Source organism: Cetorhinus maximus, chromosome 7, assembly GCF_964194155.1.
Source record: "Cetorhinus maximus chromosome 7, sCetMax3.hap1.1, whole genome shotgun sequence".
NCBI lineage: Eukaryota > Metazoa > Chordata > Chondrichthyes > Lamniformes > Cetorhinidae > Cetorhinus > Cetorhinus maximus.
In genome coordinates this window covers 116,186,350-116,209,184 of record NC_135885.1, presented here as the reverse complement: position 1 = coordinate 116,209,184, position 22,835 = coordinate 116,186,350, and positions in this window count along the sequence as shown.

The window sequence follows — 22,835 nt, the reverse complement described above, 5'->3', positions numbered from 1 at the left end:
TGGCATGTGTGGGTGGTGAATGATGCCATGGATGGGATGAGGACAATGAAGTTGTGTGTGAAAGAGTGAATGGTGATGTCCCTTGAACTGTCAGTGAGTGAGATCCCTGTGGATGTGTGATGGGTTTGTGAGCGTGTGAGTTGAGAATGATGATAAGAGTGACTTACCTGGTGGAATGGGGGAGATCATTCATCCTCTCTTTGCACTGGGTGATTGTCCTCTTTTGCAGGGCGTTGGCACAGACCACTGATGCCACCGCTTCCCAAGCCGGATTAGTGATGTTGCTGCCCTTCCTGCTGCCAGATTGGGGGTAGAGAATATCATGGTGGACCTCCAAGACGTCCAAAAGGCATTCCAGGGATGTGTCACTGAATCGGGGGGCTGCAGTCTTCTTGCCTTTCAGGGCCATGTCTTCTGCGCAGCAGTCCTGGGGTGGTACCACTGAGAGGTGTGCGTGCAGCTGCACTTCAAATATGGCGCCTGGCACATTTAAGCAGTGGTGACTGCGCAGTGGACGAGTCAGAGGCTGCATGCCAGCGAAATGGCATGTTTTCCAGGAATTCATGATTAATGAAGTGGGATTGGGTTGATAATGCAGGAAAAGCCGCCATTGCGGCCGGCAGGCAAAATGTTCTTTTTCCCTCCCGTTACCTCACTTAGTGCAAATCTGGGATGATTCCGCCCTTAGTCTCTCACTTTTAACTTATGTCTCACAATCTTTGTACTTCTTACAGATTCTCCCACTCTCATTCAGTTTTTTTTTCCCCTTCTTTCCTCCTCACTTTGAAACCTCAACATGAGAATCAAAGTTGTTGTTTCACTATAAAAAATATCTAGTCTCTCTGACTAAATGAGAGGGAAGATATGAGGGGCCAAAGCATGGGAACTGGAAGGTGAGGAATATTGGGGGAAAAGGTGTGGGGCAGAGGGGAGGAGCCAGTGGGCAGTAGCATAAACCAGAAGAAGCAAAAAGCTGGAACACTCACATTCACACAGCTCCCTCAGGAACATATTCACATGCATGCACATACCAGCTCGTACACAGTGATGCAATTAGATTTTTTTCATGAATGTGAGCATCAATGACAAGACCAGCACTTGTTGCCCATTCCCAATTGCCCTCAAGAAGGTGGTGGTGGACTGCCTTCTTGAACCACTGCAGTCTATCTGGTGTAGGTGCACCTACAATGCTGCTGGAAAGGAAGTTCCAGGATTTCCAGGGCAGATGGGGAGAGCTGTTCCTAAAGCATACAGTATTCTAGGCTTCATTAACAGGGTCATAGAGTACAAGAGCAGGAAGGTTATGATGAACTTATATAAGACACTAGTTAGACCTCAGCTGGAGTATTGTGTACAGTTCTGGATGCCACACTATAGGAAGGATGTGAACGCATTGGAGAGAGTGCAGAAGAGGTTTAGGAGAATGGTTCCAGGGATGAGACACTTCAGTTAAGAGGAAAGATTGGAGAAGTTGGGATTGTCTTCCTTGGTGGGGAGAAGACTGAAAGGAGACTTGATAGAAGTTTTCAAAATGATGAAGGATCTAGACAGAGTAGATAAGGAGAAAGAAGCAAAAGAAGAAAATGCGAGTTGAGAAAAAAACATTTTCAGACAGCGAGTAGTTAGGGTTTGGAATGCACTGCCTGGAAGTATGGTGGAGGCAGGTTCAATTGAGGCATTCAAGAGAGCATTGGATGATTATTTAAATAGAAACAATGTGCAGGGTTACAGGGAAAAGGCAGGAGACTGGCACTAAGTTAAAATGCTGAAAGAGCCGGTGCAGACACGCTGGGCCGAATGGCCTCCTTCTACACCATGAACATTCTGTGATTCTGTGTGTAGCTTGGAGGAGAACTCCAGTTGGTGTTGTTTCCATGCTGATCTTGACTTTCTGGGTAGTAGAGGTTGCAGGTTTGTAAGGTGCTGTTAAAGGAGCCTGTTAAAGGAGTTGCTGCAGTACATCCTGTAGATGGTACACACTGCTGCCACTGTGCGTCGGCAGTGGAGGGAGTGGATGTTTAAGTTAGCGGATGGGGTGTTGATCAAGAGGGTTGCTTTGTCCATATGGCGTCAAGCTACTTGAGTGTTATTGGAGCTGCACTCATGCAGGCAAGTGGAGAGTATTCCATCACACTCTTAACTTATGCTTTGTAAATGGTGCAGTCTTTGTGGAGTCAGAAGGTGAGTTACCAACCACAGACTTCCCAGCCTCAGTAGTTATAGAGGCCACAGTATTAAATGGCTGGTTTGGCTCAGTTTCTGGTCAATGGTAACCCCCAGGATGTTGATGGTGCGGGATTCAGTGTGAGTAATGCCATTGAATGTCAAGGGGAGATGGTTTGATTCCCTTTTGTTGGGGATAGTCTTTGCCAGTGTGGTGTGAATGTTACTTGCCACTTATCAGCCCAAGACTGAATGTTGTCCAAGCCTTGCTACACATTGGTACAGATTGCTTCAGTATCTGAGGAGCTGCAAATGGTGCTGAACATTGTCAATCATCAGTGCACATCCCCACTTCTGACTTTATGGTGAAGGGAAGGTCATTGATGAAATAGCTAAAGATGGTTGAGCCTAGGACTCTACCCTGTGGAACTCTTGCAGCAATGTCCTTGGGCTGAGATAATTTGGCCTCCAACAATCACAAACATCTCCCTTTTTTGCTAGTCATGACTACAACCAATGCAGAGCTCCCCTCTTGCCAGTTCCCATTGATTTCAATTTTGCTAGGACCCCTTGATGCCAATCCAGTCAAATACTCACTTGATGTCAAGGGCAGTCACCCCCATGTCCCCTCTTGAGTTCAGCTCTAATGTCCATGTTTAGGCCAAGGCTATAATAAGGTCAGGAGCTGAGTAGCCTCTGGCAGAATCCGTTGCATAGCTATACAGTCAAAGTAAAATCCTCCTAACTATACTCAGTTCTGCCGAAGGGTCATGAAGACTCGAAACGTTAACTGGTTTCTTCTCCACCGATGCTGCCAGACCTGCTGAGTTTTTCCAGGTAATTCTGTTTTTGTAAAGCAAAATACATGTTCACAATCAAACTTATTTGCTAGCTTATCCTCATTATTTGCAGCTTGGTGAACCAGAATAGATTGATGGATGAATGGGGGAAGAGAGAAGGAGGATTTGGAATGCAGAGACTCTTATCATTGATCCCTTCAGTGCTAACAGTGGCCTTAGCCTCAGTGATGCCCTTTCTTGTGATGGTCAACACTGTCTCCTTCATGGGAGTTAAAGCATATAAGTGCACTTCTCCCTCTCCAGTTCTGCTGTCTGCTGTTATTCACCACCTTCCCCTGTAAGAAAGAGAGCAGTATGTCAGCGGGAGTCCTGTTTGGCTGATGTAGCTGTTATGGTTGAATGACTGCCAGTGTTTGTGAGTTGTCGGTGTGAGGCTTGCAACGGTGCTAAATGTGTGAGTATGAGGTAAAGCATGTTAATTTTAGAATTGAGAACTGATTATTAAAAATTCACTGGTAAGTGGGTGCTGGGGGTGTAAGTGAATTGAGCATCAGATAAAATGAGTGGTGCAGTTGGTAGGATATATCATTTAGTCAGTCACCTTGACAACTTGTGTGATATCACTCAACTTCTTCCTGCACTGTCTTTATGTTTTGGGAGCCAAACAATCAGAGGCACTTACCTCTGATAATACTTGCTCCCACTGTCTCCTGAGCATATATCAGGAGGTCCTCCTGTCACCCTGCAGACACAGGATGTCCCTTCTCTTATCCAGCTCTCACACCCAGGCCTCCATTTCACTATCAGAAAACTTTGGTATTCACTCTTTTGCATGTTCAGTTATTCCTCAAAGTATTTACCACAAATTTGCAATGACCCCCAGTGTTTCCATCAATTATACTGGCATTAATTCAGGTTGTAGATGAAACATGATTTCAGTTACATAAAAAGTGGCAAAGTAGCTTGAATGTCAGATATCCATCTAACTCCCGACTACATTAAAGTTAAAATGTTGTTTGTGGAACATTCCTATGTGCAAATTAGCTGTCACGTTTCCCCTGTTACTATTGTGATCACACTTCAAAAACACTTCATTGGTTATAAAGCACTTTGGCATGTCCTGAGTTTGTGAAACGTATATAAATGCAAGTTCTTATTTCGTTCTTTTGTTTCTTTTAAAGTACTCAGCAGACCATTGCAATCTTTTCTGAGAACTTGTTTTGATGCATATAGAGAGCTCAGTTATTGCTTACTATAATGGGAGCAATAGCCTGATTTTAATTGGAACATCAAATGGTTGTTAAAAAGAGCATGAGGTCCTTGACTTTATAAAGAGAAGGATAAGGTGAAGTCTAATGGCTGCGGCAGTGGGCTGCCCGTCAACTGGAGAGCCGGGGCAACCCTGCTGCAGCCATTACTCCCATCAATCAGCCTGCTGGCTTCCATTAGCTTTTCTAGCTCCACCATAGGCAATTTCCTGCCACACTTTTTGGTGCAGGGCAGATGTCCCACCTCGGAGAGCTGCAGGTCACTCAGATGCCAGCAGCTCTCCAGTACACAGCAGCCCTACCAGCCTCTGCCCGGAGCAGGGCGCCATCCACCCCACCTTCCCCCAACACCGCCACCACCACCCACCCCCCACCCTCCCATGCGGCAGGCATACCTGCCTCAGTGGCAGAGGGTTGAGGCCCTTAAGTGGCTTCTGGGCAGGAAGGCTAACCTTGACCCTTCCTGCCCCGGACTTAGTTGGGGGGACTTGAAAAGGTAAGGGGTTCTTCACCCCACACCTTCCCACCCCATTATAGAGCCCCCACCCCTTGCCACCGCCTTCCAGCTCACTCTGGCGTGAGCATTAAATTCTACCTATAGAGTACGGAAGCAAGGAATCTTTATTTGAGACCCCCAAGAAATCACTCATCCCTACCATGTTTTATTTTTTCTTTATATGTCACTTTGTTTATTCAACATTTTATGCTTAGTATGTAATTGGTTGCAAATATATCTTCTGCTTGCTTTTCCTCCCAAAATTCAATTCGTAACGATGCACCCCATAGAAACAATGGACCAACCCACAACCAAACACTCCCAAAGAGACAATGGACCAGTCAGCTCAGGACCAGCAAATACTGTGCTCCAAAGTGGCAATCTTGTCACTCCCTTATGCTACTTCAACCCATACACAGAATCTCATGTTCTTTCTTTGGTTATAGGTAAGATTATATGTTTCTATTGATAAACTGTAGTATAGTACAACCAAGCAATGAAAGGTACTGACTTGAGGTATAAGTTGGACTATGTTTAAGATGTTCTGGACAATTGTTAACCTGTGATTCACATTGACTTTACTTAGAAAAGGTGGTATTACTCTATGCTATGAACCAAGTGACAATTTAATTATTTCCAATGACTAGAATGGCCATGACACATGTGGTAAAGGTAGAGTTCAATAAATTAATAACGCTGCATTATGCTGTATTATAGATCCGATTAGTTGTTTAATGTGCTTTTACTTAGGTGAGCAATTTCATTATTGTGTATTAAATCAAAGGCGACCCCCTTATGTTACTTCAACCTATACACAGTGCCTTCTGTTCTTTTTTTCATTTTAAGCAAGTACGATACATCTGCTCACTTGGAGAGCCAGGCGGGACACTATGGACCGAATGGCCTCCCTCAGCGCTGTAACAATTCTATGATTCTGTGATCATCCAACTGGGTGGCTGTAACATTAATAAATCATAGGTTACAGCTCAGCTGGACCATTGGCCACGTTTTGAACTCTGTATAGGTGAATGGCTTTTCAGTGAGTTAAATTTGAGCCCTTTGTGCAGAATTTTCTCAAGCCCAGGGTGATGGGAGTGAAGGTGGTGGGGTCGGGGCGGTGGTGGTGTAGCAGTTGGGTGGGAGTGTTGAAAATAGTGGAGACATCAGGTGGCTCCCTGACGCATTTCCAGCACCAGGGACCTTCTCCTCGGATGGGCAGGAATGCAGACCATCTGCTTGCTTCAAGGTGGCGGGCAATCAATCTGCATATTTAAGGCCCCAATTTTGGGCCAGTTAGAGCTCTGGTTCCATGTCCTCACCTTTTTCCGCTAGGGGATATTTTCTTTAATTGACACATCCCCCTCTTGGCTGAATTATTGGGCCAGATCTTCCGAAGAGCAGCAATCATTGCCGGATTGCTGCTGCATCCAGGAATTTGTCCTACGTAACGCTACTCCACATTTCTAACGGGGTCTTCCGAACCTGGCTGTCCCAGAAATGTGGAGCGCAGGGTCCCTCAGAGAACTCCATCAGATCTCAGCATAGTCAGGGAAAGACAAGACACAGCCTTTTTTACAGCACTAGTTGCTGTACGGTAAGTTTAAATGTCCAATCTGAATGTTAGTGAATGGATGTTCGCGAATGTGTGGGCAAGCCGGTGGGAGAGAAGGTGGATAAGATTCGTAAGGGGTAAGTGGGTGAGGTGGATAAGTGGGTATGGGGTAGATGGGTGAGGTGCATATGCAGATGGGGGAAGGGGGTAGTTCAATGAGTGGGTAGTCAGGTCGAAGGGTAGTTGCGTCAGGTTGAGATGGTAGCTGGGTTTGGGTTGGGAAGGTGGTTGGGGGGTAGTCAGCTGGATGCTCGGTGATGGGTGAGTAGTCGAATGGTAAGGGGGTGGTCTGAGGGTCAGTTAGGATAGTTGTGGGGGTCGGGAGGTGTAGCTAGGCAGTCTCAATGAGCGATTGTGGGGTCAGTTCTGGAATTACTGAGGAGTTTCACTAGGCTTTAATCTGTCTAACCATTCCGGGGTAACCATTCAGCTAAGTACACCGGATCTGTCCCAAGTCTCCGGCGCTGGTTCAGAGTCGGAGGCATTTGGAGAGGTTCATCAGGAACAGGGGATTTGCCCATCGGAAGTTGAAGCTTCTGGAGGCCGGAAGATTTGGCCCGATATTACACGTAATACCTAGCAATTATACTAATGAATACCATTTCAAGTCAGAAAATGGCTACCAACTTGGCTAGAAAATTAAAATAAATTACATTAAATCAAATAAAACCTAGATTCTGCAATAATAGTTCTTCCATTATACACAAATGGCCTGTTGTTCCCCATCAGTATCCTCTTTAATAATAAAACAAAATCATGCAGAATTAAGATCAAGTGAGGAAGAAAGGTGGTTCTCTATTTAAATCAAACAGTAATCATTTAAGTGGCAATATTTCTGATTATATACATTATTCATCTAAATTTAGAGTGTGTTTTAGAGTTTCATCTGCATTGGTGAACTAGTTAACTCAGTTTTCTATTCTAGCAACACGGTAAAATAGGCATTAAGATATTATTGAAATTGGAATCATTCTAGTAAACCTCTTCTGGAGTCTCTCCAAAGCTTTCTCGTTCTTCCCAAAGCAAGGTGCTCAGGATTGGACACAATACTCCAGCTGAAGCCAAACTTCTTCTCTATTTCCTTTCTAGTGATGCATGAGGGAGACAAAGTGAGCACTAATGTCTGTTTCCATAGCTAGTTTTACCAGGAGCAGATCACCAGCTTGTCACCAGAGGCTATAGCTTGAGGAAAGCCACTCCCCTCTTAACACCTCCCACTGGCATATCAGAAGGATTTACAGGTTGATAATCAACCTGTTTGACCACGATATGAACACATGTTCCATAGCCATCAAATCCAGGAGCGGAACTTGAACCCAGAACCTTCTGCTCAGAGGTAGGGACACTACCACCGCACCACAAAACCTCCTTAGAGCCAAGCTAGTGGTTTTTTTATATATGTATAGTTTTAGCATAACTTTCTGGTCTTTGTACTCAATGCTCCTATTCATAAAGCTCAAAATCCCAACTAACTGCTTTGTTAACCTGTTCCAACACATTCAAAAACCCGGGCACAAATGCCCCCAGCTCAATCTGTTCTTGCATCCCCCATTAAAGTGTAGCATTTAGCTTGTTTTGGTGCTCCTCATTCTTCATACCAAAACGTATCACCTTACATGTTATTGCAATGAATTTCAACCGACCCATGTAACCAACCATTCCACCAGCATATCTATTTCCTTTTGCCATCCAACCCTTGCTAACCAATCCTCTATCCTTTTGGAAGAAAAACAGAAACAGAAATACTTGGAAAAACTCAGCAGGTCTGGCAGCATCGGCGGAGAAGAGCACAGTTGATGTTTCGAGTCCTCGTGACCCTTCAACAGAACCTCGAAACATCAACTGTGCTTTTCTCCGCTGATGCTGGCAGACCTGCTGAGTTTTTCCAGGTATTTCTGTTTCTGTTTTTGTTTTGGACTTCCAGCATCCGCAGTTTTTTGCTTTTATCTCTATCCTTTTGGAGTCTGTTGCTATGTTCCTCTGGTTGACTGGTTTCATATGATCTGTGAATTTCAAAATTGTGGACTGTACCTTTAAGTCCAAGTAATTAAAAACAGAAGTGGTTCTTGCACTGCACCTTCAAACCACCATTGCATACCTCCCTGAAATCTGAGAAAAAAACATTCGCCACAACTCTCTAGGGGGAAAATTGGGCTCTGTAACGACCATTTTTTGGGCACCAAACAGAATTCTGACGATGAAAAATGGGATGCAAGATGCACACAAACATTGCTGACAGGAAGTGCGCTGAACATCATCTTGGTAAAGGGGTTTGCATGCACCTAACTGACTGCTGGCAGTACCTGAGCAGACAAATTAAGATATAAATCAGTGCAAATACTGGCTTGATGTCACCACTGTAATTTAAGAACACCTCGCTCCAGCCTGTACCCTGTCTTAATCTTTCACAACTAAACATGATGGTTAAATGGTACGAAGGATCCCCTTCCAGCGATCCTTAAAGTAATGAAGTCAGTTGCTGGACAATATTTCTGATCACTGCTGCAATTGTACAGGCTCCTAGGACTTTTCTATAGTTCTCTAAAGTTGCAATACGCTGCAAGTCATGGCAATGCTGGTGCTACAGCACTTTTTTGTTCATTTCAAAGCTGATGCAGAAAAAAAGCTGCGTCCAGACATGGGCGACCATGAGGAGATTCTGATGAAGAATTATATTTCACTTGAAATGTTGGGTGGAATCGTCTCTGTGGTAACTATGGTTTTATCTAATGTGCAGTTTACCTTTAAGAAGAATGTTATAAAGGAAGGTCACATGATCTCATGTAACCAATAGTGGAGTAGCGCGGGCTAACTCTGTGGTTAGTTGGAAGTCAGTAGTCTGCAAATGAGCAGCAGTATGTAGATAGAGTTTGGTGTAGGAACACACATGTTTAGCTGCTGAGTGCCTTGTAAATAAACAGAATGTGTTCCACCAAAGAAGTGTCTGCAGAACCACTCTTTCTAAAGTACCAACTCGGTCACCCCATAACAAGCGTGCAATTGGGACTCACAAGTCACAACAGTTCCAGATTTGCACTAAGTGCGGTTGTGGGCGGGAAAAAGAATGTTTTTCCTGCCAGCTGCAATGGCGACTTTTCACGCCACATTATCCCAGTCCTGCCTCATTAATGACGCATGCCCAGGAAACACACTAGTTCACAGGCGGGCGGCCTCCAATTCTCCTGCCATGTAGTCACCTTGCCGCTTACTCATACTGGGTGCCATATTTAAAGTGCTGCCACACGCACACCTCTCAATGGTTCCACCCCAGGACTGCTGCACAGAAGACATGGCCCTGAAAGGAAAGAAGGTTGCAGCCTCCAATTCAATGACACATCCCTGGAATATCTTTTGGATGCCATGGATGCCCACTGTGATGTCCTCTGCCCCAACTCTGGCCGCAGGAGGGACAGCAACATCACCAATCTGGCTTGGGAGGCAGTGGCAGCTGTGGTCAGCACCAATGCCCTGCAAAAGAAGACAGTCACCCAGTGCTAAAAGAGGATGTATAATCTCCTCCATTCCACTAGGATAAGTCACTATTCTCATCACTCTTAACTCACACACTCAAAAACCCATCGCACATCCACAGGGATCTCACTCACTGACAGTTCAAGGGACGTCACCATTCATTCACTCAAACACACCTTCATTGTCGTCATCCCATCCATGGTACCACTCACCGCCCACACATGCCAGGCATACTTATCATCTGGCCTGGCAGGCACCCTGCTTACACTCTCTCAATCTCTATTCATGTAGACACACAACAAAAGGGAGAGGTCACGGACTGGTGAAGGAATGCCTGAAATCAAGATCCCTGTGGACTTTGAAAATAGAGTAATCCAGCTGGCCGGTGAGGATCTAAAACGATTCTGTGCTGATGATGAGGTCAGCGGTGCTCAACCAACAGAGGATCCAGCAGGCAGGATTAGGAAGGTAAAGAAGATGTAATTGTAAAGCCTGGGCGTAGGTGTTAATCACTAGTACATAATGTTCACTTTGTTAATAAACTCCCAAGAATTTCACCTTGCCTATGGCTCCTTGTTCTAATAAGCAATGTTGTGTCACTCATATATTAAACCTTGGTCCCTGCACATGATAAAGGCAGGTAGCTTAGTCCAGGGCTTCTTCCCTGTGCTTTGTGCAACCTTCCCAGCCACTGTCACTGGTCACATCAGTCATGCCTGCACCTCGATGGGGCTCATCATTGCTGCCAGAATGTCCTGGGCCAGCGGCACAAAGTTCCGTCATTCTCTCTAAATGCTGTCAGCACCTTTGAGGTACAGATGACTCCCTGTCTCACCAGCATCTGTGTCCAGTGACAGTGTGATCCTGAAGGGTTCAATTCACAAAGGATGCCATAGGATCAGGACAAGTTAAAGCTTCTCTGCTGCATCTCCATGATATAACTCTGTTCACAGAGCACAAGCGAGCTACCATCAACCAGACAGGAGTCAGACATTCACATAACTTTTATGAGGATCTATGGAGTGCCTCCACTGCATGTCGTCATCATCCTCCTGAATGTAGGGACTATGGGCATCCGCTGCATTTCCATGACAGGAGCCTTATCACAGGGGTATGTGCGCTGCCATCAGCCAGACAGGAATCAAACATTCACAGATGCAATGCGAGGGTCTATGGTGTCTCCTCAATGCATGTCATCATCATCCTCCATGAATCTAACAACTATGAGGGACTCCTAAGCACACCTACCTCGTCTGGCCAGTGCGATAGCCTCATTGCTGTCATCCTCACCATTGAGGACCCCCTCACCCTCATCCCTGTTGATGTTGTCCTCATCGGAGGAGGCGTGCAGCTTCTCCATCTCCTTCTCAGTCAGCTCTTCTCCCCGTTGCAGTGCCAGGTTGTCAAGGGGGCAGTAGGCAATGACGATTCTTGACACCGTTTGTGGACTGTATTGCAGGGCACCACCAGAATGATCCAAGCACTGGAACCTCATTTTCAACATTCCAATGGTTTGCTCCACCAAGGTGCGAGTTGCAGCATGAGCCTCATTGTACCTTCTGCCTGCTGCACTCTGAGGCTGCCGCACGAGTGTCACCAGTCACATCCGGTGCAGGTAGCCCTTGTCCCTGAGGAGCCAATCTTGCAGCCTGTATGGACCCTGGATGACCTGAGGGATCTGATACTTACTGAAAATGTAAGAGTCATGGCCACTCCTTGGGAATCGTGTGCAATCCTGCAGGATGCATTTGTGGTGGTCACCCACCAGCTGAACATTCAGCGAGTGGAAGCCTTTGTGGTTGATGTAGTTGATCGCCCGTTGCCATGGAGATCTGAGCGTCACGTGAGTGCACCCGATGGGACCCTGCATCTGTGGAAAACCTGAGATCTGGGCAAATTCCAGTGCTGTTGCATTCTGGCTTTCCTGATTGGGAGCAAAATTCACAAAGTTGTGTGCCTTCATGAATATAGTGTCCATGACCTCATTGATGAATTTGTGGGTGGAGGCTTGCGATATCCCACAGAGGCCACCTGTGGAGCCCTGAAAGGAGCCATTGGCATATAAATTTAGTGCCATGATCACTTTCATGACCTCTGGCAGCAGATTCCCTCCATGTCTCTGTGGCACCAAATCCTGCAGCAGGTGGCAGATGTAACCAACCAGTTCCCTGGACATGCTCACTCTTCGGCGACAGTGGTTCTCGGACATCTGCGGGAATGACAATCGCCATCTATAGACCCTGGGTCTTGCTAAGCGCCGACCAGTGATGCCTCACTGCGCCTCTTCACCGACACCCACGGGAGCCCCAACCGCCATTTCTTCCTGAGTGTGCTGCTCCTCCCTCTGCCCAGCCAGACTCCTTTGTTGCTCTCTTCTCCTTAAGCAGAATCCCCTCCAACTGCACTTTTATTGAATATAAAACTGCAAAAAACTTTATTTCATGGACAAAATGCAAAACAAACAGGCCAAACCTCAACTCACAGAGGCAGGCTATACTGCCTGGGGTTAATGTTCAAAGCATGGCAATACCAAAACCGAGTCAATGCTATGTAAAGACACTGTGACATTATCATCTCAAAGACACAAAGCAGGTCCCATCAGACAATCCAATTATAGAAACTGGGAGACCATCCTAGCAGATGGCCCCAGATAACAGTCATTATACAAACAAACATCAACAACAGCTAAGGGGAAATGGACTTTATCACATGCACATCAACTTGGGAGCCAGAGACATCACAAAACGATGGGGTCTATAGTTTCGGTTATGGAAACAACATCGTGTTGAATGGGTTTGTCTGGGCCAAGGCAGGAACCGGATTAAAGAGATTAAAAGGGTGCTCAGCACTGACCATCCGAGCAGAATGTCTCCAGGAAATGTGCTTTGATATTATCGATGAAGTTTGTAATGAAAGGCTAAGGCCATAGGATCTGGCACTGCAGTCACCAAGGAGGGTCAAAAACGTCAACTTGATTCATGGATCTTCAGTTCACACCGGAATGACCAACCGTGTGGGGAGCTGTAAGTATCAACCAGATCCGGGGGATATCGAGGCTGAGGTTTAATGTTAAGGGTAGCAACTAAATCCTGAGGAGGTTTGAGTTAAACTGAGTAAGCCTTGGAGTAGAAACATGGGATTTTGCCTGTGGGCTTTTCTTTTCAGTGGATGCTTTTATTAATAAGTCATGGCTTTGAGTGATGTGTGGCGTCGTTACACCAGTTTAGAGCTCTTGTATTAGGGCATTGGGGGTGTTTTGTTAATAAACAATTTTGTGGTTGAGCCTAAAACCCTGTGTCTGCGTAAGTTTGTCCTTTTATAAAATCTTAAAGTCAAGAACTAACAGTAAGAGTGAACCGGCTCGCAAAGAAACTCTTACACGAGAGAAGTTTGGGTTAGCTTTGGTATACTAAGAACCTTTCTTGGTTAAGTCTGAAGGCCCCTTAACGCACTCTGGAGAGTACTGGCCACCACTTGAATGGCCAGAGTTTAGTGCGCTGCATTCTAAAAATTAAACACTAGGAAAGTCAAACAAAATCTTTTAAACTAATGGTTTACGCAGTGAAGTGGCTACCACCCATCACACAACACACAAACTATAATCATAAGCATGCAATAGATCAACAAAACAACCCTTAAACTGCAATATTTTAGCAGTTCTTCAATGCAAAAAAATGTTGGGAGCTCAGCAGGAATCAAAATAAATTTTAGTCAATCATTCTAGCATTATGTCTTCAATTTTATTTAATGGCTGACTGTTCAGTTTTATTAGCCGTATTTAATGTATTTTGTAAACTTTCAATGCACCATTAATTTTAATTAACTACAAAACCCTACATGCCAAAAAAACCTAGATTAATTGACAAAACTAAAGTTTAGTTCATCAGAAATAATCCTGGATTAGTTCACAAAAGAACTTGACAGAAAGATGCTCAAAAGTTATATGACAAAATTACTTAACTTTCAGTGCAAAATACCCTGCAAAGAACAGAAATCACGGGTCAACGACTATCAGAGCAAATCAGATTACTAGACTCAACAATAATCAAACATCAGAAGCTGAGAAGAGGTAAAACGAATGAGCATGTTGAAACAACTACCAAGTGAGGGAAAAATGTGAGAAAACACAGAAGTAGATCCCATGGAATATCTGAAAGGCTTACCGTATTTGGTTCTAGTGTTATGCAGATCCCAGGAACATAAACACCAAAATGAAAAGCAACACTCTTTTAGTAATGGGGATTAGAGGAAGGGGAAGAAAGACCAAGTGATAAAAATCAGGATTTTTTTTTATTATTCATTTACGGGATGTGGGTGTCGCTGGCTTGACCAGCATTTATTGCCGATCCCTAATTGCCCTTGAGAAGGTGGTGGTGAGCTGCCTTCTTGAACCACTTCAGTCTCTGTGGTTCATGTAATGTAGGTACATCCATAGTGCTGTTAGGGAGAGAATTCTAGGATTTTGACCCAGCGCCAATGAAAGAATGGTGATATATTTCCAAGTCAGGATGGTGAGTGACTTGAAGAGGAACTTCCAGATGGTGGTGTTCCCATCTATCTGCTGCCCTTGTCCTTCTAGATGGTAGTGGTCATGGGTTTGGAAGGTGCTGTCGAAGGAGCCTTGGTGAGTTCCTGCAGTGCATCTTGTAGATGGTACACTCTGCTGCCTCTGTTCATTGGTGGAGGAGGGAGTGAATGTTTCTGGAAGGAGTGCCAATCAAGCGGGCTGCTTTGTCCTGGATGATGCCACTCTTCTAGAGTATTGCTGGAGCTGTACTTATCCAGGCAAGTGAAGAGTATTCCATCACACTCCTGACTTAAGCTTTGTAGATGGTGGACAGGCTTTGGGGAGTCAGGAGTTGAGTTACTCGCTGCAGGATTCCTAGCCTCTGACCTGCTCTTGTAGCCACAGTATTTATATGGCTAGTCCAGTTCAGTTTCTGGTCAATGGTAACTTCCTGGATATCGATAGTAAGGGATTCTGTGATGGTAATGCCATTGAATGTCAAGGGGCAATGGTTAGATTCTCTCTTGTTGGAGATGGTCATTGCCTGGCACTTGTGTGATGCAAATGTTACTTGCCACTTGTCAGCCCAGCTCTTGCTGCATTTGGACATGGACTGCTTCAGTATCTGAAGAGTCGCAAATGGTGCTGAACATTGGTGCAATCATCAGTGAACATCCCCACTTCTGACCTTGTGCTGGAAGAAAGGTGAAGCAGCTGGTGATGGTTGGGCCTTGGACTCTACCCTGAGGAGCTTCTGCAATGATGTCCTGAAACTGATATGATTGACCTGCAACAACCACAATCATCTTTCTTTGTGCTCCAACCAACAGAAAGTTTAGGAAAAACAGAATCTCATTTGAAGTTTTAAAAATGTAGCTATACTGCAGTTAATGTGGCATCCATTCAGAACTTTATATGAGAACACCTGGAGGAGGTAGCCTCACACTGCTTTAGTTTCATATTACAATCACTGGTACAATCAGGTGAGCAGCAAATTGATTTTGCTGGTCTCTGTATCTGACTATAACCTGTGCTCATATCAAGTGAGGATCTGCAGAGCCTTGCCAAATTACCTAAAACAGTAATCACAGAAGGTGAACAAAAATTAACTAAATGATTTATGGTATAATTGTCTGTTTAGCATCATTAGCTTCCAGCAGAAAATTATCTTTTCGAGTATTATTACCATTAACTTAGCTTTAATTGTAGCTGTTAAACAATAGCTGCTAACTTGAAAAATCACCAGTTAACGAGTGATGAGGGGACAAAATGGACTAAGATAACCACAATCACAATTTGACATCAATCATAAAATTGTTAGTCATGTATATAATTAAGATATATTTGAAGTAGCTTGATTCTTTAGGAGAAATGTTCAGTCACAGTATGTCATATACACGACAAATTCTATAATGGCTATGATTTGTGAAATGATTAGAATTTAATAACAGTAGCTACGGCTAAAGCAAGTGACTTCTTATTAACCAGATTCACTTAGAAATCAACATCTCCACGCTACCCAGGATACAAATTGCATCACAAGCTGTAACCGCAGAATATGTAATGATATGTTGCTCATAATGATAGCCTTGATTATGAAGCTACCACATAGGAATCTTGTCCTTTTTTTAAGCATAACTTTGACAAATTGTCTCCCATGTTTAGAATATATTAGCAGACTGCCCATTTTAATCTTCACAAGGTCCCAAAGGATAATCACTTAGAGACTGTGAAATTAAGCTCCATGGTGCCGCTGGTGCAACAAAATCATGCTCCTTGCACTTCAAATCACTCCTGGTGCAGCCCTCGCAGCCCTCATGCTGGGAAGTGTGCTCGCCTGCATCTGCTATTTATGCACTGAGTCAGAAGTAGTGCTATCATCATATCAAACAGTTATTCTGGCTGATTTGACTTTAGTTTCAGGGACTTTATCTGCCCACGTCCAGTGAATGCCTTTGCTGATCTCAACATAACAGCCACACCACACTAACGCTATATAAAGGGCCGGACACCAACTTGCAGGTGAGATGCTTTTGACTTATTTCCCTTTAGCCTGAGTAGGTGGAAATAGTGGTGTATTTTTAGACGTGTTTTGGACCGGTGCTGCCTAATATCAGGGAGAACACAGGATTTGCTTACCCAGGTATGGAGGCAGTGCAGTGCCTCTTGACCTGCAACATGACCATAAATGGAGCAGAGGGGGGAAGATTTGGCAGGAGGGAGGAAGAGAAGAAAGGCTCTCCACAGATGAACCTAGCCACCCAGGGGTTTTTTTTTTGGAGCACTTCTCCAATCTCCACCTGAGCCAACAGCAGTACCTGAGGCTAATCATGTTCAATAAAGAGGTGGTCACAGAATTGTGCCAATTACTACAACCTGAACTGTAACCTCATACCAGAGCAAGGATGGTTCTGTAAGTAGCTGCCCAGGTCACCATGACACCCAACTATTATGCTTCTGGGACTTTCCAGGTGAAAGGATTGCAGGTTGCTTCTCCTGTAGCAATGCCAATCAGAGTGGGAGAGCCCAAGGCTGGCAGGATTTTCAATGGTGCCAGGGGCCATTGACCACATGCATGTAGCTCTGCAGACCTCCTCACGCCAACAGGGAAAGATCCAGGAACTGAGGACTACCATTCCATAATATGCAGTTGGTGTGTGACCACTCCCAATACAGCATGTCAGTGAATGCCTACTATCCTGGCATCAGCCACAATGCACTCATCCTGTGTCAGTCAGCCATACCCACCAACTTCCTCCATACTCTTTGACCGTTGCAAGAGGCTGCCTAGCAGGCCTGCCATTGCACCAAGCATCACAGTGTGCATTATCATCAATATTTATGCTGCCCCACTGAAGTCCTCATCTGAGTCCCCTGTGGTAGAACTCGTCTACGTCTTTGCCCTCTAGGGAACTGGCACACAAACAATTCTCATCTCCTGTCCTGGCTGAAGTCCAATCATGCTTGGTCACTCAGCATGTGTTTACCCCAATTCTATACCAACCTTAAGGTATGTGCAATGCCAATATCTGAGCTCATGACTGTGAGTGTCAGTTCAAGTGATGGTTCTTCCTCTTCACTGGTGTGGCATTGCTCTCTCTCTCTCTCGCTCTCTCTCTCTCTCTCTCTTCCTCCTGGGTGTGCTCTGGTTATTCAGGGGGCAGCTTTTAGTTCTTCTTTGAAAAGCATAAAATCAGAAGGGGAGAATTGGAAAGAGGAAATGGTGTGGGGAGGAAAGCAAGAGGTCCATGGTCACACCATCTGCAACTTTCTTATCATGCTAGATAGCAGGATGAGGATGAGGAGGGAGTTGAGAAGGGGCATAAGGCAGGAACATACTATCATCCTGGATGATCTCGATGCTGGCAGATGCCACTGATGTTGTCATAGCCAGGCCCATGGTGCAATGCACCATCTCCTCCATTGGGGTCAGTAGATAAAGGAATGTCTGCACCCCACAGGTTCTCTGCTGCTCCCTTCTATTATGGGGCACTTAATCGTGCAAGAAAGAAGGTAGAAAATCAGTGATAATGTTGCACCATGCTTGTGGGAAATGTGCCTGCAGAGGCTATGCTAGTTGAGTATGAGGCTGCCATAATTAAAACTTCTGTGAGAGTGAGATAGAGTACGTGAATGTTAGGCCTGAATCATGAGAATTAGGAAGTGTTGCAGGATCAGTGATGAGGATGTGGCACAATAAGGAGTGTGAGAGGCTGGTGGTTTTGAGGGTAAGAGATGTCATGTGCAGATGCATTCACTGACTATGATCACCTGTGTGAGGTCATTAAAATTCATAGGTCACTGCTGGCTGGCCCTCAGAGCCAGACTCTGGGCATTGACCTTCCTTGCCACCTGCTCCCATTCCCTTCACAGGATTTGCCTTTAGGGCATCTTAGTCCCCCACAGAAATGTAGAATCGTAGAATGGCTACAGCCTGGGAAGTCATTCAGCCTGTAATAGAACAAAGAACAAAGAAAAGTACAGCACAGGAACAGGCCCTTCGGCCCTGCAAGCCTGCGCCAATCATATTGCCCGTCAACTAAAACATTTTCTTCCGGGGTCCGTATCCCTCTATTCCCATCCTATTCATGTATTTGTCAAGCTGCCTTTTAAACACCACTATCATACCTGCTTCCACCACCTCCTCTAGCAGCGAATTCCAGACATTCACTATCCTCTGCGTAAAAAACTTGCCCCACACATCTCCTCTATAGTTTTCTCCTCTCATCTTAAATCTATGTTCCCTAGTAATTGACTCTTCCACCCTGGAAAAAGCTTCTGACTATCTACTCTGTCCATGCCACTCATAATTTTGGAAACTTCTATCAAGTCGCCCCTGAATCTCCGTCGCTCTAGTGAGAACAATCCGAGTTTCTCCAACCTCTCCTCATAGCTAATAACCTCCAGAACAGGCAGCATCCTGGTAAACCTCCTCTGCACCCTCTTCAATGCCTCCATATCCTTCTGGTAATGTGGTGACCAGAATTGCACGCAATACTCCAAGTGTGGCCTAACCAAGGTTCTATACAGCGGCAGCATGGCTTCCCAGCTTTGATACTCAATACCCCTGCCAATGGAGGGAAGCATGCCATATGCCTTCCTGACTACCTTATCCACCTGCGTTGCCACTTTCAGTGACCTGTGGACCTGTACACCCAGATCCCTCTGCCCGTCAATGCACTTAAGGGTTCTGCCATTTACTGTATAATTCCTGCCTGTATTAGACCTTCCAAAATGCATTACCTCACATTTGTCTGGATTAAACTCCATCTGCCATTTCTCCGCCCAAATCTCCAACCGATCTATATCCTGTTGTATCCTTTGACAATCCTCTTCACTATCTGCAACTGCTCCAACCTTAGTGTCGCCTGCAAACTTACTAATTAGCCCAGCTACATTTTCCTCCAAATCATTTATATATACTACAAACAGCAAAGGTCCCAGCACTGATCCCTGCGGAACTCCACTAGTCACAGCTCTCAATTCAGAAAAGCACCCTTCCACTGCTACCCTCTGTCTTCTATGACCAAGCCAATTCTGTATCCATCTTGCCAGCTCTCCTCTGATCCCGTGTGACTTTACCTTCTGTACCAGTCTGCCATGAGGGACCTTGTCAAAGGCCTTACTGAAATCCATGTAGATAACATCCACTGCCCTTCCATCGTCGATCATCTCTGTCACTTCCTCGAAAAACTCGATCAAGTTAGTGAGACACAACCTCCCCTTCACAAAACCATGCTGCCTCTCACTAATACGCCCATTTGCTTCCAAATGGTAGTAAATCCTGTCACGAAGAATCTTCTCCAATAATTTCCCTACCACTGACATAAGGCTCACGGGCCTGTAATTTCCTGGATTATCCCTGCTACCCTTCTTAAACAATGGAACAACATTGGCCATTCTCCAGTCCTCTGGGACCTCACCCGAAGCCAGTGAGGATATAAAGATTTCTGTCAAGGCCCCAGCAATCTCCTCCCTTGCCTCCCTCAGTACTCTGAGGTAGATCCCATCTGGCCCTGGGGACTTATCCACCTTAATATTCTTCAAGACGCCTAACACCTCCTCTTTTTTGATCTCAACATGATCCAGGCTATCTACACACTCTTCCCTAGACAAATTGACCGCTAAGTCCTTCTCTTTGGTGAATACTGATGAGAAGTATTCATTTAGTATCTCTCCCATTTCTTCTGGCTCCACACACAGGTTCCCACCTCTGTCCCTGAGTGGGCCTACCCTTTCCCTGGCTACCCTCTTGCTTTTTACATATGTATAAAAGGCCTTGGGATTTTCCTTAATCCTGGTTGCCATGTCCATGCTAGCTGCCCGCAACAGTAAATCAACTAGCCTCTCTCTCCTGCCTGCATAACTGTGGGAACTAAGGGTACAGCCCCTCCTGCTGTCTATCATGGGTCATGTGATGTTCTATTAAGTCTCTGACCAGTGAGCCCTAAGCGCGGGCAATCCGGGTTGTGGGGGATGGGTGGTGGGGGGGCTTCCTGACGAGAGTCCTGACCAAGCATGTAGCACCTGAAAAGCTCTCTGTAATAAAGTTTATCCGTTTCTTGTTGAAACCTGTCCACTCCATCATGTGATTACATTTGGCGATGAGGATTAAATCATCTCCAACTCTGTGCCTCACCCTGTTACTGTGAGTACATTGAATTTTAAGAAAAAAAAGGCTACTCACCAGTCATGCCAATCTTTGGCAGATTCAATCCATATGACGTGACAATGGAAGACTGAAGCCAGTATGTAGAGCGCCTTGGATTTTATTTCATAGCAAATGAAATTACCGAGGAGGAAAAGCAGAAAGCCATCCTTTTGAGTGTATGTGGCAATAAAACATACAACCTCTTTTGCAACCTGATGGCTCCAAGGGCGCCCAATTCTGAGTCCTTTAATGAATTAGTGGACCTCATGAAAACGCAATTCCAACCAAAGCCATCTGTAATAATGTAGCATTTTAAATTTAATTCCAGAGTTAGGGCCCTGGGAGAGTCCATCACAATCTATGTAGCGAATCTCAAGCAGTTAACAAAACACTGCGACTTCGGGGACACATTAAATGATATGTTGAGGGACCGATTAGTTTGTGGAGTTCAGGACAATGCTATTCAGTGCCATTTTCTTTCTCGAGGTCGACATCGACTTTAAGCGCACCCCAGAAATATCCCTCACCATGGAAAGTGCTGCGAGAGGCTCGCAGGCTTTTTAACACATACAACATGGCGCCATATTTCATGTTGGGCGGAAACCTACCACCAACTGTGGTGTGGAAACCAGACTCACAGCATCGAAGTGAGATGTAATGTCCGCTGTGGGAAACATGGAAAAGCCTAGTAGAAATGCTTCAGCAACGGCTTTAGGATTAAGTTGTTATAGATGTGGAGGTGACTACAGAGCGGACACCTGTAAATTCAAGGAGGCAGAATATCATTACTGCCATAAGAAAGGTCACATGGTAAGGCAATGCCGGGCAAAGCTGATGCAGCCTGCAAAACAGAAAACCAACATGATTGAATTAAAGAATACACCAGAGACTGAAGCTGCCAACACCGGCATTTATTCACTGTATAACGTAACAGTTGTAAAAGCCGAACCTATCACTGTGGCAATCCAAGTTAATGAGAAGCCACTAATAATGGAGGTGGATACTGGTGCCTCAGCTACGGTGGTGGGAGAGCGCACTTTCAAATACCTTAATGAAGGTAGACAGCCAATGAACCTGGAGCAGACAACCGCTAAATTAAAGACATAGATGAGGGAATCCATTCAGGTAAAGGGCATCGCCACAGTACCAGTTTCTTTAAAGCAACAGACACCCCAGCTGCCTGTAATAAGACCATAAGACATAGGAGCAGAAATTAGGCCATTTGGCCCATCGAGTCTGCTCCGCCATTCAATCATGGCTGAGAAGTTTCTCAACCCCATTCTCCCGCCTTCTCCACGTAAACTTTGATCCCCTTACCAATCAAGAACCTATCTATCTCGGTCTTAAATACACTCAATGACCTGGCCTCCACAGCCTTCTGTGGCAATGAATTCCATAGATTCACCACTCTCTGGCTAAAGAAGTTTCTCCTCATCTCTGTACTAAAAGGTCTTCCCTGTACTCTGAGGCTGTGCCCTCGGGTCCTAGTGTTTCCTACTAATGGAAACAACTTCCCCACATCCACTCTATCCAGACCTTTCAGTATTCTGTAAGTTTCAATCAGATCCCCCCTCATCCTTCTAAACTCCATCGAGTATAGACACAGAGTCCTCAAACGATCCTCATATGTTAAGCCTTTCATTCCTGGGATCATTCTCACGAACTTCCTCTGGACCCTCTCCAGGGACAGCACATCCTTCCTGAGATAAGGGGCCCAAAACTGCTCACAATATTCTAAATGTGGTCTGACCAGAGCCTTATAAAGCCTCAGCAGCACATCCCTGCTTTTATATTCTAGTCCTCTCGAAATAAGTGCCAACATTGCATTTGCCTTCCTAACTACTGACTCAACCTGCAAGTTAACCTTAAGAGAATCCTGGACTAGGACTCCCAAGTCCCTTTGCACTCCAGATTTCTGAATTCTCTGCCCATTTAGAAAATAGTCTATGTCTTTATTCTTCCTACCAAAGTGCATGACCTCACACTTCCCCACGTTGTATTCCATCTGCCACTTCTTTGCCCATTCTCCTAGCCTGTCCAAATCCTTCTGCAGCTTCCCCGCCTCCTCAATACTACCTGTCCCTCCACTATCTTTGTATCATCTGCAAACTTAGCCAGGATGCCCTCAGTTCCTTCATCTAGATCATTAATGAAGAAAGTGAAAAGTTGTGGTCCCAACACTGACCCCTGCGGAACTCCACTAGTCACCGGCCGCCATCCTGAGAAGGACCCCCTTATCCCCACTCTCTGCCTCCTGCCAGACAGCCAATCTTCTATCCATGCTAGCACATTGCCTCCACCGCCATGGGCTCTTATCTTACTGACCAGCCACCTGTGCAGCACCTTGTCAAAGGCCTTCTGGAAGTC